Below are 16,282 nucleotides of genomic sequence, written 5' to 3' on the forward strand. Positions count from 1 at the left end.
AATGTTGCCAACGAGGGGGATCTCAAGTCGAGATACACACAGGGGAAAAAATAACTCCCATTAGAAGGAATTTGTGAGAAATGGGTTTTAAAGGACGAGAAAGAGAAGATGAGGACCACTGGGCAAGAGTTTATCCTGCCGATGCCAAAGTCTCCACAGTCCTAAGAAGCTTTCTCCCCCAGCTTAAACAACTGGTCTTTTAAAAAATGTGGAAACATATACTTATTTAAGTAATGTTGTAAGATTCAGAAATATAGAAGGAAGGAAAGAAAATCACCCCTAGTCCCATAATTCAAACACAAGCACTGTTAATCTTTTGGTGTGTTTTAGAAACTATTTCTACCTCATTTTAGGGGTTGTTGGAGGAGGTGATGATCCCAGGGGTGGGGAGGAAGAGTCTAATCCCAGTCTTTTTGCTTCATGAGCCTCTCCTTTGCCCCAGATCCTCAGCAGACTGGGCTTAACACCCTAATGCCTTGATGAGCTGGAGACGGCTGTCCAGTAAGCGAGGGGCGGGTTCTGATTTCTCATAGCTGTGTCATAACAGAGCTGCACACGTGTGTGCTGAGACAATCCCTAACCTGAACAAAGCCATTGGAAGCAGAAGATCTGCCTGAGGTGACTGTGAAGATGCAAACCTCCAGAGGAGGTGGCAGAAATTCTGGGGCGAGATCTGGACTTCCAAAGGGAATGGAATGAGGTGTTGAAATAACTTTACCACTATCTCCTGGAGAGGGCCAATCCTGGCTGTCATTTGGCTTATGTAAAAGTTACCAAAATAATAATAGAAGCAATCACGAATAGCTGTAGAGTACTGCCTCTACGCCATGCACTACGCTACCACTTTGCACATCTGACCTCAGGGAATCCCAGCAATAACCCCAGGAGTTAGGTCCTTGCATAGCCTGGGACTAACATCTGTCTAACCCCACAGCCCAAGTTCACCGAGGCAGTGGGCACTGGTGAGTGCCTCTGAGGTCATGTTAGCCCTTCAAAATCAACATGTTTAGGATGACCAGTGAACAATTATTTTAAGCAATTTTACACATGAAAGGAGTATTTGCAAATAGAGTGCTTTCAAACAAAACTATTCTGCAAAACTACATGCACAAACCACTATCAGAATATGCTCTGAGACAAACCCAAAGACAGAAAGCCTGGGAAAGGGGTACCAGAGCCCCAGTGCTGGCTAGGGAAACGGTCAGGATTCTCAGGGCTGAGACCAGGGAGGACCCCAAGCCTCCAATTCCATTCAACAAACGCCGATGAGCGGCACCGTGTTAGGTTCTGTGGGGAACAAAAGGGTGAACTGATCAAGTTGTCTCTCGTCAAGAATCGTCCAGACTCCGTGGCAAACACTGTGCCCCAGTTTCACAGCCTTTTCATTCCCATCCCTGCTCGGCTGCGGTTAGATCGGGGGTGGGGAGGGGAGAACGATTCTGTTGGCTTTTCTAGGCCAGGGCTGAAAAGCTTTAGTGTGCACACCAGGCCCCACACGGCCACGCCAGGCCTGAAACGGGACACCCACTGCGGGACACAGGCCCAGCTGCTCCTTGCTCGCCGCCTGGAATCAGGAGGCCCCCGTGAATCATGGAGCCTCTGAGCCTCTGAGCCATGCCCATCGCGGCACCGACTCATCGCAGCCTTCACGGGATAGGCCTTTACTCTGTCCCCTGCAGACCGGACACTGGACTGCTGGACATCGTGGGCTCTAGAATCACCTGGGACCATCTGGAAAAGTTACAGCTTCTCCTGCAGGACAGGAAGCCCAAGGTGCAGGGCAGGGTTTCCTTGTCTGGAGAGGGACCGATGGCATTGGCCACCCGCTTCCCGGGGGCCGAGGACGCTCAGCACCATATAAATGAGGCTGGAGGTCATTGCCTTTTGCGGGGAGAGGGCCAGAGGTTGTTGAACAGGGAAAAATCAAAATGTCTCCAGCGGCCAAAACCTGGGAGAAATTTATGTTCTAATCTAAGAAAAGCAGCTAGATAAATAGTGTGTCATACTAAATTTGGTATCCTGACATTTTCTGACTCCACCAACACGAAGAGTCAAGAACTTGTCTGTGAGTCAGGAGGCCCGAGCCTCCTGGTTCTGGTTCTGATTTGGAAACCAAACTGCTGGGCGCTGGCAGCTGAGTTGCTGTCTCTGGGTTTTGACGTCCATGAGGCCCTGCCGGGTACTTATCGGCTTTCTCCCCTCCAGCCGGCCCCAGTTCTAACTCAGTGGCACCATGTAGAGAAGCTAGAAGCACACAAAACAGCCGCTGTGAAGATGCAGTGATGACTCAATGCTAAACCCTCCGCAAATCCAGCCACTCAGTAACGTGGTTGGCCAACAAACTCTTGTGATTTCCCCAGGAAAGGAAGCACCAGCCTCTGCAAGAGCAGATGCTGGCAAAGTCTCTGGACGTGGCTCCCAGGCCGCACTGATAGCCCGGGTTCGAGGCCCAAAGGGGAAAGATGAGCCCGCCCTAGCACACCGCTAATGAACTATCTCGCTGCGGTGCTCGAAAGAAAGTATTTTGGTTGCCTTTTTTTAACAAAGGACATCGATTGCATATTTTTAAAAGTCATATTTAACCTTCATACTCCTAAAAGTCTTTAAGATAAAGAATTATGTAAAATGTATGTATACATCAGAACACCAACCTGATTTCTGAAACCATAATATTTTCAAATCTATCTACCTAGCCACCCCCCTTTTTTCTTTCTTTCTTTTCTTTTTTTTTTCTTTTTTCTTTTTCAGTCTAATGATGCTATTCATGCTCCATGGCATACAGACCAGTCTGGCTTCTCAGTGCCCACTCATCAGATTCCCGCACCACTGGCCAGAAGGTGGCTATGTGACAAGGAGGACCTGTGCAGAAACCAAACCTGAGACCGTTACAATGATGCGAAGCTAACAGTACAGGCAGAGGTCATTTTTCCTAAAATGTTCCACTGTAAGCAGAATACAGCATGAGCCACAACATGTATACAGCACAAACAATGTGCGTGAACGCGGCAGTTTAGAATTCACAATAATAAACGTGGGTCCGTCACAGTGTGGGTGACGTCAGCACAGTGATGAGGAGACAGAGGGGAGGGCTGCACAGCTGGGCTTGGGTACCCACGGCCTTGGAGGCGGAGGCTGTTCTGGCTTTGAGCAGTGCCCACTCCCTCACCCCCACCAGCTAAGTGCTGAGAATCACTCAGGCCAACCCAGGACTCACTTTCCAGAAATGCTGATGGTGAAGAAGGAAGCACAATTGTGGCAGATTCCTATCCAGTGGTCGGCAAACTGCGGCTCGCGAGCCACATGCGGCTCTTTGGCCCCTTGAGTGTGCCTCTTCCACAAAATACCGACTTCTGCGCATGGGCCACGAAGTTTCAATCGCACTGTACGTGTGCGCCTGCACGTGGTATTATGTGGAAGAGCCACACTCAAGTGGCCAAAGAGCCGCATGTGGCTCGCGAGCCGCAGTTTGCCGACCACTGCGTAGTATACACTAAGGTCTCCCTTGAGCAGAAGGGTGGAAAACGGGTGAGTAGTCATTAGAACAATACCCACTACCTTTAAATACACAACTACTGAGTGTCCGCTATTATACTGAGTGGTGTCCACATACTATTTCTAACCCGCGCTGGAAGGTAGACTTGGTTATCCCATTTTACAAATGATGGAACAGAAGGGCACGAAGAGTAAAGCAACTGCCCAACATCTCCCAGACAGACAGTGGCGGAGCCAGATTTCAAACCAGGGGCGTCTGACTCTTGTATCTGCTTCCCTAGACTTCTCCCAAACTTGACCTCTAGTGTCCAGGCCTGACACTGTAGAGTAAGAAAGGCATCATGGCTCAAAAGCCTACCCTCCATTTCCCCTAAACTTTCAATTACAGAGGAATATGGTGGACAAGGAAAAGCTCTGGCTAAAGCGTTGATAATTGGTTATACAGCAGCTCGGTGGGGCATCTGAAGCCCCTACCTGTTCACTCATCTGATCTGGAGGGGCAGCCCCCCAGGGAACGGAGGTCGGCTTGGAGAGCCTGGGCCCAGGTCATCCCTGGACTAGCTGGCCTGCCTTGAAATGTGCACTGGTGAGGGTCAGGCCAGAGGGTGCAATGAATGACCTGCAGCGCAGGGAGAACCACTTTGTTAATCGAGTTTCACGTCTCACCAGCCGTGTATTGCTTATAGAAACGGCCACCTTGTTAGAGATTCGGAATGGTTTTATTATGGTAGGTGCCCTGTGTTGCTAAGATGTTTTAAGTTTGAATCCACAGCTCCTGGACAATGAATGATTCCACCCAGGAGGAACTGCATGTGTCAGAGAAAACACATCCATCTCAGGAGTGACCAATGAACAGTCACCACTGGGAAATCCACAGCAAAGACTTCAGAGATTTAATTCTTGCTGCCACCAAACCAACACCTCATGTCTGTGACTTCATTTCCCGTTAGAGTAGTGAAAACACAGGGGATTCAACGATGATGGGCTACCCAGTGAGTGTAGCAAAATACCTTGACATAGAAGGAACAGTGAAACAATAAACAATTCTTCAGAATATTAGAACTGTTATAATCTCTTACACTAGCAGAAAAAAGAACCATTAGATTTTCCAATTTAAAAAGAAGTGCTTTCAGTTCTGGACTGAAAGTTGCTAAGAGAGTAGACATTAAAAGTTCTCATGTCAAGAGGGAAAATTTTACTGTGTGAAGTGATAGAGGTTAGCTGAACTTATTGTGGTAATTATTTTGCAACATATCAAATCATTATGTTGTACAGATATTAAACTTACATATCTCAATAAAACTGGAAAAGTAAAACCACAATGTAAAATGTTACATAATAAAGTTGCTTTCTAAAAATTAAAATAATTAAATACTTTTTTTCCTACTTGCATAAAACTGCTTAAACAAATAAAAGGATGTAGTCATGAAGCTTCAGGAATTTTCTACTCCTGCTATTTGGAAGGAACACCAATCCTCCCAAAAGGCAGATTTAATCTGTTTAAAACTATAAAACCAATGAAAGTATTTTCCCAGGACCGCTTATTCCGAGGTCAGATATTGAGGGAAGGGTGAAAATCACAAAGTGTACTCCAATAAAATATATGACATGCAACCAAAAGAAATACAAGATTCTGCCCTTCCTAAAATCCATAAAGAATCTTTGATATAACACAGAAACCAATGTCCGTGGGCTACACACAGTGAGACTGCAGGAAAAGTATCCTATTTCCAAGCTGCCTTAAAAACTCACTCTTTTCAAATGTATCCTGCTTTGCAGCTAAATTATTTTTTTAAACACAAGGTACCTATGACAGAACCCTATGAAAATTAAATAGCTGCCATCCATCAATTCAAGCCTTTTAATTAATTTATTCATTAACATTATTAATTTGTTGTCTATCCTGTGCCAGGCACCCACACTATTTATCGAAAGGCTCCTAACTAGTAACCGTGCCTACAGATTACCTGACTCCACTGCTACCTGTTAGGATTCTTCTAGGAGCAAGAGAGAGAAATCTCAACCTCATGTACTCTAAGTCAAAGGGGTTTTATTGGAATACATACCCATAAAGATCAGTGGTAAGGCTGGCTTCAGACTGGCCAGAGGTTCATCTCAGCCAGCTCCTCACCCTCATCTCTCAGGTCCCCTCTTCGCTGGCTCCCAGCTCTCTGCTCACCATGGTTCCAGCAACCCAGCCTCCTCTCCCACCACATCCATGGCCAGCGGGTAGATGTAGCCCCTGCTGCTTCCCCCATGACCAAGCAAAGACCCAATGCATTTCACTGGGTCACATGCTTATCCTTAAACCAGTTGGTGTGGTCACAGGAATGACATGATGAATGGGTGAACTGAGGTGCACGCCACAGCGAAAACGCAGGACCAAGAGCAGAGCAGGTACAACCTTTCAGAGGGAGAACAAATGATGGCCGTCCAACCCCAGCATATGCCCCCCCCCCAGTCCCCGCCTGACATGATGAATGGGTGAACTGAGGTGCACGCCACAGTGAAAACGCAGGACCAAGAGCAGAGCAGGTACAACCCCTCAGAGGGAGAACAGATGATGGCCGTCCAACCCCAGCACACGTCCCCCTCCCCCCCAACCCGATCTACCAGAATGCATGCATGGAAGATAATCCTCCATTCTGTTTCTTTCTCTATCAGCATCTACTTAGCCTAGAGAACCCACATCTTCAACCTCATCTCCTCAAGCACCATCTTTTCTCTGGACAGAGCCAGTTTCAGCCTGGATAACAGAAGGAGGAGGACTGAGATTCAGAGAGACTAAAACAAAGTGTGAAACAGACTCATAATCCAAGGGGCTTGGACAGACCAGGGGTAGATATTGGTAGAAAAGTACATCCTAGTAATCTTGATCTAATTTTTACAGGGAAGGTGGAAAGGAAGGAGGGGCTCGCCCAGACTATTTGGTTACGTTGGCTGCACAAGAACATGTGGAAAATGGATAAAGATTCTGGGATTGTATGCATGTGAGAAGGGTATTTAGTGTGTCTGCTTCTAAAGTGAAGAATCTACATGTTTCCCAATTTACTGGAAAATTTAAGTCCTTTCTTCACACAGAAAATAGGCATTTGATGCACAAACTTCTATAAGTTTCTGAGCCATCTCCAAATCTCCAAATGATTCCACTAAAGAAGGCCATACTCTGTGAAAAAGTAAGCTTTGCAAAACTGGCTTCAAAAAGAAGATAAAAATCAGTCCCATTTCCTAAACAGACAAGGATATTTTTATCCAGCTTAGGTCAAGGTGAAGAAAATATCTGGATGATCTCAGTTAGGCATGAATGCCTACAAATGGGCAGGTTGTTGAGTTCCATCTACCTGTACAATTGTCAAAACAGGAGCTCTGACTGACATTTAACTGAAGTTAAAAAATTCCCCGAGAAGGATAATAAAGCTAAAATAGCTAGTGACACAGTGCCGTAGCTACTTCAGAAACGGGAGTGCTAGGGATTCTTGGAAAAGGCAGAGAAGAGAAAGGGAGCCCATTGGTGCTCGGAAGACTCTATAAACATCATGCCAGCAGCCAACAGTCATAAATAAAGAGCCGGGCACTTGAGAGTTCTGCACAGGGCCCATGTCATTTATTTTGGTAGGTTGACCCTGGATGTGTAGGCTTCAAAGAACATGCACTCTTGAACAAGCGGACAGTCCCGGGATTTATTTCAACACCACCTTAAAATAACCTCAACCAAAAATACCATCTCCAACGAGCACAAATAAAAGAAAAAGAGGACGAAAGATGCTAAGAGGATAGCAAATGAAGAGCAGATGCTGGGCCCACCATAACCTAGATAACCTAGAGAACAGATGTATAGAGTGTCCTAGTAAAGAATAGCCGGTTTAAAAACAATAGTCATTTAAAAAAATAATAAAATCGTATGGAAGACTTAGACCTCGCTATGAAGCAATATAGAAAGTCAAAGGCTAACTTTATTGTGATGATGTGAATATTTCTACAGTTCTAAAATGCTTCTGCAGTTGACATATTTTTGACAAAGGCACTAACGACAAAGTCTACATCGTCTACTTATACAGCTCCTTTGGGAACTATAAGAAAACATTTGTCTGAGGCCAGGTCGTGCCAAATGGAACTGACTGCTGGTCCAGAGAGAGGAGGCAGCCTTGGGCACAGAGAACCAAGTCGCCTACACATCCGTCCTACCAGCCTCTGGCAAGTCTCGGTCGGTGCCCGAGGACGGAGGGGTACAGCCCGTCCACTCAGGGCAAGGCCAGGTTCCAGCTCATTTACACATTCCCATGCCTCACCCCCGGGCTCCAAGTCCCCAAGGACAGACTTTGTAATTGGCACCACATTTTTCTCCTTCTCCTCTTGCAGGACAGCCCTCCGGAGCCCAGCAGTCCTGTTCTGGGAAATGAGCATAAAGCAGACACGAGGATGGGAGGCCTCTCCTGAGACCCAGTAAGAAAGGCTGAACCCTGCTCCGTGGCCATGAGCCCTGAGTTACCAAGAACACTGAGGACTGCACTCACCCAGCACCACACGTTCCCTCCAGCGTCATTCCAGGACCCGCCTCCTCAAGCCCACCTTTCCTCACCACCCTGTCCACAGGGATCACTCTCTATCCTTTGAATTGTTGTGACACCTCTATCATTACGATCTATTTCCCATTTACCCTACACTGCCTATTCCACGCTACTTTTATTGTACCACTCTAATTGTTTCCAAGGACATTCAGGGCGGGGCAAAAGTAGGTTTATAGTTTCCAGTACTCAAACAGAGTTTATTCTTGTATTATTACAGGGCGGGGCAAAAGTAGGTTTCCAGTACTCAAACAGAGTTTATTCTTGTATTATTATTTATTAATGATTGTGTTATTTTCCATCGGAACCATTGTAAACCTACTTTTGCCCCACCCTGTATATTCTCAAGGGTGGCAGCAGTTCTTTTCTTTCTAATATTCCCTGCAGCACCATGAAGAATGCTAGGCCCCCACTTATATTAGAATTTACATTAAAAGAAGGAGATAGGATACAGAGTCCTTGGCTTGTTGGCTTCCTGAAATAATGGACTTGTACAGTGACTTCAGAGCCACAGAACAAGCTTTATCTGTAGGATCTTTAAGGACAGACACTACATTTCACCTTTGTATCCTAATGCCCAGCACGTGCATGTGCTGAGATATCTGTCCAGTGAATGAAGATGAACATGACCATGGCAAAAGCAAAGCATGTGAGGGCTTTTAGGTAGGTCAGATACGATGAACCGGGGACACTTTATTAGTGAATTTGAGTTTTCAGACAAGAAGGTTAGAAATATTCAACTGTGGAAGATGTTGCAAGTACAAGAAACAGAGATGGAAAAAAAAGGGATTTCATCTGCAAATGTGGAATCTAAATGCCATGTAACTAAAACGGAGCTGAGACTTTTACTTTTTTTCTGTAGCTGGGAAAAATGTACACGGCTGCAGTTGAACAAACAGTCTTGAAAAGCTGATGTGAACACAGCCAGCAGGTAAAAATAAAAGCTGCACCATTAATCCAGATTAACTAGATTCGAGGGGTTTTTAAAGTGTGTTTGTTTTAAAAATCTAATTAGTCTTCATACTGGGTAGAGGTTTCCCAATTGGTGCAGAATCTGAGAAGTTCGGAGAGAGTTAGTTTATCTTTGCTGTAGGTCAGAAGTTCCTTGTGTGGTTGCTACATATGAATACAGAGCTCTTCCTAAAATTCTTTATTTGGAAATTTAAGACTCTTCAAGACACCAGTGTCCTGCCAGTGGGAGGGTGAACTGTGTAGCAGGACTCGGGTGACTGTGAGGAATATCTCTGCATGCTGTCAGTTGTAAGAGGTTTGGGGAGAATCCTTCAGACTCAAGTTTTGGTGACAAGGTTTTTAACTTTAAAGCAAAAACTTAAATTGTGAGCTCGGATCAAGTCCAAGTATAACATTCCTATTGAAAGCCATACTTATATTTTCTTGTAAAGTGCTTTTGAATGAATAAAATGCAGGTATTAGCATAATTATGTTAAACATAAGAGGAAAAAGAAGAAGAAGAACCAAGGTTGAAGATACTGAAGCTTGGACACACAGTCACTTAACTAAACCATGTTCTTGGTTCATTCGGCTCAAGGAATATTCACTGTGCATCTCTACTCGGGGCCAGGCCCAGAGTGTTCTGGATGCTGGAGGTACAGCTGCGGACAAGACAATGTCACTGCTCACACGTGCTCTGCCTGGGGATCGCTGGGCAGGGGAACAGGCACCAAATACACAAGTTTACAAACACACACACACACACACACACACACACACACACACACACACATGCCAGAAGGTGCTAGGAAGGAAATGAAAGCAGGAAAAGCAGTTGGAGGTGGAGGGGCATTAACATGCCCAGGAAAGTCCTCTCTAACACAATGACTGGGTCTTTTCATAGAGAAGAGAGTCAGCCACGAGGAACTCTGGGAGTGGAGTGTTTCAGGTAAAGGTCCTGGGCCAGGTCTTCTTCGACAAGTTCAAGGGTCTAGAAGGAGGTAGGAAGCCTGATGAGAGTCTGTGAGGGGCATAGAACAGGAGCTGAGGTGCCACAGGGAGCCACAACGACCTGTAGGGTCTTCCAGGACAATGTTCGGACTTCGGCTTTCTCTCTGCATAAGGTAGGAGGCAAGGGCAAGGTTGACAGGGGAAGGGTAGCAGGATCTGGCAAGGACACCTTCTAAAAATGGGGGATTTTCTAAGGTCGTGGCTTACAGTGAAAAATATATATATAGTGTTCTAAACAACTGTAGTATTATTTGTTTGTTATTTAATTCTTTTCTACCATGTACGTTCCATGAAACCAGAAACCCTGTCGTTGTTGTTCACCATTGGCTCTCCAGGGCCTACACAGTGCCTGGCATATCGGAAGCACTCAAGGAACATCTGTTGAAAGTACAAGTGAATGAATAACCGCATGAATGGTGTCTTTGAACCTACACACGTAGCTCGAGAAGACAGGATTCCTTTCTTACACCTTCACTACCAGACTGACTGAACAGTTCCCCCCAGTGTGCAAGTAGCTGCACCTGCAGCATTCCCAATACCTTGTGCTTTGCTGTGGGCCCTAAGGAATGCAACTTTCTATAATAGCTTGGCAATAAATTTATTTCTCCGGGAATCTCTGATAAACAACGTTTTGAATAAATGAAAAAGAGGAGAAAAGTAAACATACAATTTTTATAAAGTTGCCATAGCCTGCCACGAAATTTTAAGTGGGGGTTATTTTTAAACCAGTTTAAGTGGCTGTGGGAGGAAGGGTTGGGCTTATGTCCTGGGAAGTACTTCTACTCCCAAAGGCTTCAACTAGCTGTCCACCAGGGGAAAGGGCACTAGGAAAAAAATAGTTTTAACTGTTCCTGGCCTAAGAAATAGGGGACAAAATGAGCTTTTGGACTCCCGCTGCGTGTAATATAAGAATGCAAAACTAAACCACCACTTGGGACAAAGTCACGGAATCCTGAGTGTTTTGTCAAGAGGTTTAATTTCATGCATACTTCACAGCTTGTCCTGTCCAGAATGGAAAAACGAATAAAAAATCGGGATGAGAAAATATATGCCCATCTGTGCTGTGCAAACAAGCAGTCCGGACACAGTCTTGCCTGTGGAGATGTGACAGAACTGATGACCAAACCAAATCAGTTGTTCAATGGGAAACGCTGACACTTACTAGTAGGTAAATAAAGTGGACACATACAGGAGGTTACAGATGTATGCCTTTCTCTTTCTTCACCAATGTCTCTAGGTGTAGAATCCCTTCATTGGATCACTTTTGAAAGCTTGGATGGTGGCACAAATGCTACCATGCTACTTTCATCCATTGAGGCACACAAATGACCATTTATTAAAATGGAAAAAGATATAAAGAGATAATTCAGAAAAACAAGATGGTCAAAAAACTATTTTTGAAAACACATCAACCTCACTAGTAATAAAAAAATACAATGAAATAAGCAAATATTTTTTTTAAATAATAAAGCAAATATTTTTTTTAAATAATAAAGCAATGGCACAGTGAGAAAGACACTATACCATGTCTCTGAAAATTGGTAAAACTTAAAAAAAAATCATTTGGCAACAAAGATCAATCATAAAATTGTTCATCTCTGTGACCCAGTTATTCCATTACAGGATCTATCCTAAGGGAGTAATCACATATGCAGATTAATAATTAATAAACAAGATGTTCATCATAACATTGTTATAATAGCCTTCTGTGGAAATGGTTAATTTGATAATGACATTTCCATAGGATTTTTAAAAAATCACATATTCTTCTAAAAGCATGTTTTCAAAGATTACATTATAGTAGGTTAAAAGTAGCATACTCCAAAATTGAATGGGGTGATCCTAAGTATCTAAATCAACAAATAAGAAGTTTGAGTATTCATACAATGAAAATAATGAGAGAATAAAATATAGTAAACTATTAACAGTGGTTAGTTTCGATGTTGATTCTAAATAGAATCAAAAGTAACATACTTTTATAATCTAAAAATTAACGGTTAAAAGAAGAGAAAACAGTATGGTGGCATCATGGTGGTGAATGACACCGAGAAAGCTCCTCTTCTCATGACTCTATTGAGCTCTCTCCATCACAGAGAGAACCTGCAGATGAGATCCCTATTTTCAAATAGACGACATGGCATTTTGTATAAGTTGGTGAGTTTGACATTAATTCTAGGCAAGTTTCTAAAATGGGTTCTTTAATGGAATTTTGTAAGAACCTAGAAAAAGAAGCCACCGATTGGCAGGAACATCCACTCAGTCATCATCGCAGACTACTCTGTTTCTTTGAATGAGCTTGTTGAAGAGGTGATGGAGGTCAAGTTCACTAAGTGGTAGATGACATCAAACTGAAAGAATTAGTAAATCTGTTATCAGGATCAAGATCCTGGGAGACGGGGGCAAGCGGCTTTAGTCACTAAGAAGTCACATCTGCCTGTCTAGTTTCTTCCTGGATAAAATCACAGATGAGGGAATCCAGGGCAAGTTCATTAGTGAATGGTCCCAAACTGAGAGGAATAGCAGATGTGTATCAGGATCTAAAAACAGGGTACGGGATTAAGCAATAAGCAAAACCCAATGAGATAATATTCAACGAAGACAAGTGTAAGATACTATCATTCAAGGAAATAGTAGGGCAGACCTGACCTCACACACAATGTGTGGAGACAACTTAGGGGTTCTCTTCCTGAGCTGGGACTCGATGATATATAGAATTGGAAAGTAGTTACCAAACATTACTCTCCCCCAGTGCAACCAAACCTAAAGTCATCAAATGCTTTCGTAACTCACTGAGTAAAGCAAGCAGAAAGGTAAAGGGACTTAAAACCAAGGCACTGGGTGGTTGCCAGAACAGGTGGTACTGAGCTAACGATTTAGGTAGGATGAAAAGGTTAGGGAGATGGCAGCATCAAATTAAATACTTGAAGGGCCATTTTCTGGAAGGAGGGTTAATGTATTGGGCAATATCCCAAGGGACCGAGCTAAGTCCAACTACTAAAAACTACCGATTTAGAGGAGGTGATGGAGGTCAAGTTCATTAAATGGTAGATGACATCAAACTGAATTAGTAAAGTGAGATAGATTTTGACCAAATATAAGGAAAACTTCTTAATCATGAGAGCTGTCCATGGTCATTATGGACTGCCAAGGGACACAGTGAGTTCCCTGTACCAGAAGTATGAATCTCAGGGTAGCTGGGCACTTGGCTCAGAAGAAAGTCAAACATAGTTCTGGTCCATTCTCCCTCTGGATGCCTCCATGTCTTCTCTGATGAGTTATCCGGACTCTGCTTAGACACCTCTAGTCCTTCAAGAGACAAACTCATCTCTCTTATACAAACATGTATAATTGTGGGAAAGAATTTCTCTGTATCGAGCCAAGACCTTCTCCTCTGCTCTCTGGGACTAAACCTTGGACCATATGAGAGGCTTTAAAGTACTGAAAAATATCACGTAATAAGAACCCTTATAAGACTGTTCCTACTGTCAGTCATTCTACTCTGAGCAATATACTGTACATTAAGAAAATTGTACCAGGGACGTTCATAAGGGCACAAAACCCAAATCCCTACCGTAGAGACAGGTTAAGCAAACTATAGTCAAATGAATAATATGTAAGTGTTAAAACAGTGAATAGGTGGATGACATATATGCAAAGCAATGGTGGGCAAAAGTTCTATAAAAGAAAAACACACTATGACTGTAAAAAGGGCATGTTATTACAAATTGAAGTGAATTTGGAGTGATATAACTTCATGCTTTTTGCGTTTCCTCAAAAACTATTTAACTATATAACAATAGAAATCTATATTCCCTTTTGATGTAAACCTATGTATTTGTGGCCTTTAAACAAGTGTTTCCAAAGTACCTACGTCCTGTATTCTATATAAATCATTCTATATTGTTGGATGCATATGAAGAGGAAGGATTTATATAGTTGTATGATACAGGTTGTCCCAAAAAATATATACACACTTTAACAGCTGATAGCTCAATTTTGAAAATGAAATGTATTTTAACAAATTCTGCCTTTATAATTATTCAAAGTGTGTGTATATATTTTGGGGGACACCCTATATATACATGATGTAATCACAATTTCCTAAAAAATTAAACATAGAGCTATTATATGACCCAGTAATTCCACTTCTACGGATATGCCCAAGGGAATTGAAAACTTATGTTCACACAAAAAAACAAGTATGTGAGTGTTCATAACAGCACTGTTCATAACAATAAAAAACTGCAAACAACTTCAGTGCCCATCAGGTGATGAATGAACAGAAGGTTGTATATCCGCAGAATGGAATATGATTCTGCAATATAAAGGAATGAAATACCAGTTCATGCTACAACTTGGGTAAACCTAGACAAGTTCATACAAAATGAAAGAAGTCACAAAAGGCCACATATTGTATTATTTTATTTATATAAAATGTCCAGACTAGGCTAATCTAACAGAGACTGAAGGTAGACTAGTGCTTGTCACGAACTGGAGTATGCAATGAGGATGGTCTACAAATAGGTCTTGGGTTTCTTTGGGGAGTGGTGAAAATGCTCTAAATTAGACAGTGGTGATAGTTGTACAACATGGGAAATGGACTGAAAAGCACTGAATTGTACACTTTAAATTACTGAAATGGTGAATGTTATTTGAATTCTACCTCATTCAAACTATATATCATCACAAAATACATATCACTATATATGTGTGTTATATATTGTACATAATATATTGAGATTCTCTAATACTTAGCACTAGTTTTATTAGAAGATTCACAGTACGGTAATTAGTCATGGGTACAAGAGGCCTGGATTACTACAGCAAACTCTAAAAACCTAAGTGCTGAAATCAAGACTTTTTCATTCCTTCTATTATTCGAATGTTAATTTACTTGGTGTGTGCGTACTTGCTGCCAGCAACCAGGTTGGGTTGAGGGGTGAACAACATACGATCCTCACCCTCATAGGGCTCCTGCATTAGCAGGGGAACTTGACATGAAACAAATCATCACTCAAATAAATATAAAACATGTAACCAGGGGCAGGAAGTGAAATACTAGGTTCTGCGAGAGACTATAACAGGCAGATCTGACTTAGACGCGGAACTGGGCAAGAGCCTCTCAGAGGAAATTATATCTAATCTCAAAGGTGAGAGAGTTAGCCAGGTGAAGAGTGAGGCCAGAGTATCCCCATGATGAAAGGGCAGTGCAAAAGTCCTGAGGCCGGAAAGACCTGACACATTCGAGAAACCCACGAGGCCAGTGGTGATCAGCGGGTAGTGAATAATGAGAAGACACACAGGTTGAGGGCGGGGAAGTAAAAAGAGGTCCATCCATCCAAGGCCTTACGGGCCACTCTGGGGATTCTCACTTTACATCCTGATACACAGGGAAGCCACCCAAGAATTTGAGCAGGAAAGTAATGTAATATACTTGGGTCCAGAAAGCATCACCCAGGCTCCCTCCATGGAGAAGGGGTTAGAGAAGAGCAAAGAAGAAACTAGGGCACCAATTAGGAGGCTATGAGCATAGTGGCTCGGACTAGGGGGGTTGGGTGGAAAGGAAGGGAAGATATTTTCAAAATCTGCTTTGATAGGTCATCACATTCCATTTTACAACTTAGATTTACACCTTTGGGAAAAAATGTCTTCCAGAAAGACCAAAGCACAAAAAGTAGAGATTGCTTAACAGGATGCTAGGACCCACTAGCATTGTACCCAGCACCAAGCCAAATCTACAAACATGGCAGGCTACTTCCAGGAACCCCAAAACTTTCAACAACTCAGTAGTACTTGAACCCAAATTGTCCCAGCAGAGGATTTTCTTATCAGCAAGTTCTCCCAGTGGTAAAGAGAGTCAGACAGTGAAGTAGAAACCCAAAAGTTCATGGCGTTGAGTCTAGGCAATGTTTGGTGTCCTCACTTCAACCTAACTGCCAACTGGTTTGTCTCCGGAACATTTATTCTATAGATCAGCAATTTTCCCTTAGATTGTCAAAGAATATTATGACAACAGTCAACACAACAATAGCTGTCGGGTGTGAATGGATCAAAATTATATCTATTATTTGTCAGATGAGCAAAAATATTTTTATATATAATACAAAATATCTACCTATCTACACTAATAAAAGAGAAACATGGTAATTAGCGTACGACCGCTACCCTTCCCATTGGCTAATCAGCATATCCTTATGCAAATTAACTGTCAGCCAAGATGGCGGCCGGCAGCCATGCACTGAAGCGAACACATGAGGCTTGCT

This window comes from Myotis brandtii, unplaced genomic scaffold (genome assembly GCF_000412655.1).
Source record: "Myotis brandtii unplaced genomic scaffold, ASM41265v1 scaffold185, whole genome shotgun sequence".
In the NCBI taxonomy this organism is placed as follows: Eukaryota; Metazoa; Chordata; class Mammalia; order Chiroptera; family Vespertilionidae; genus Myotis; species Myotis brandtii.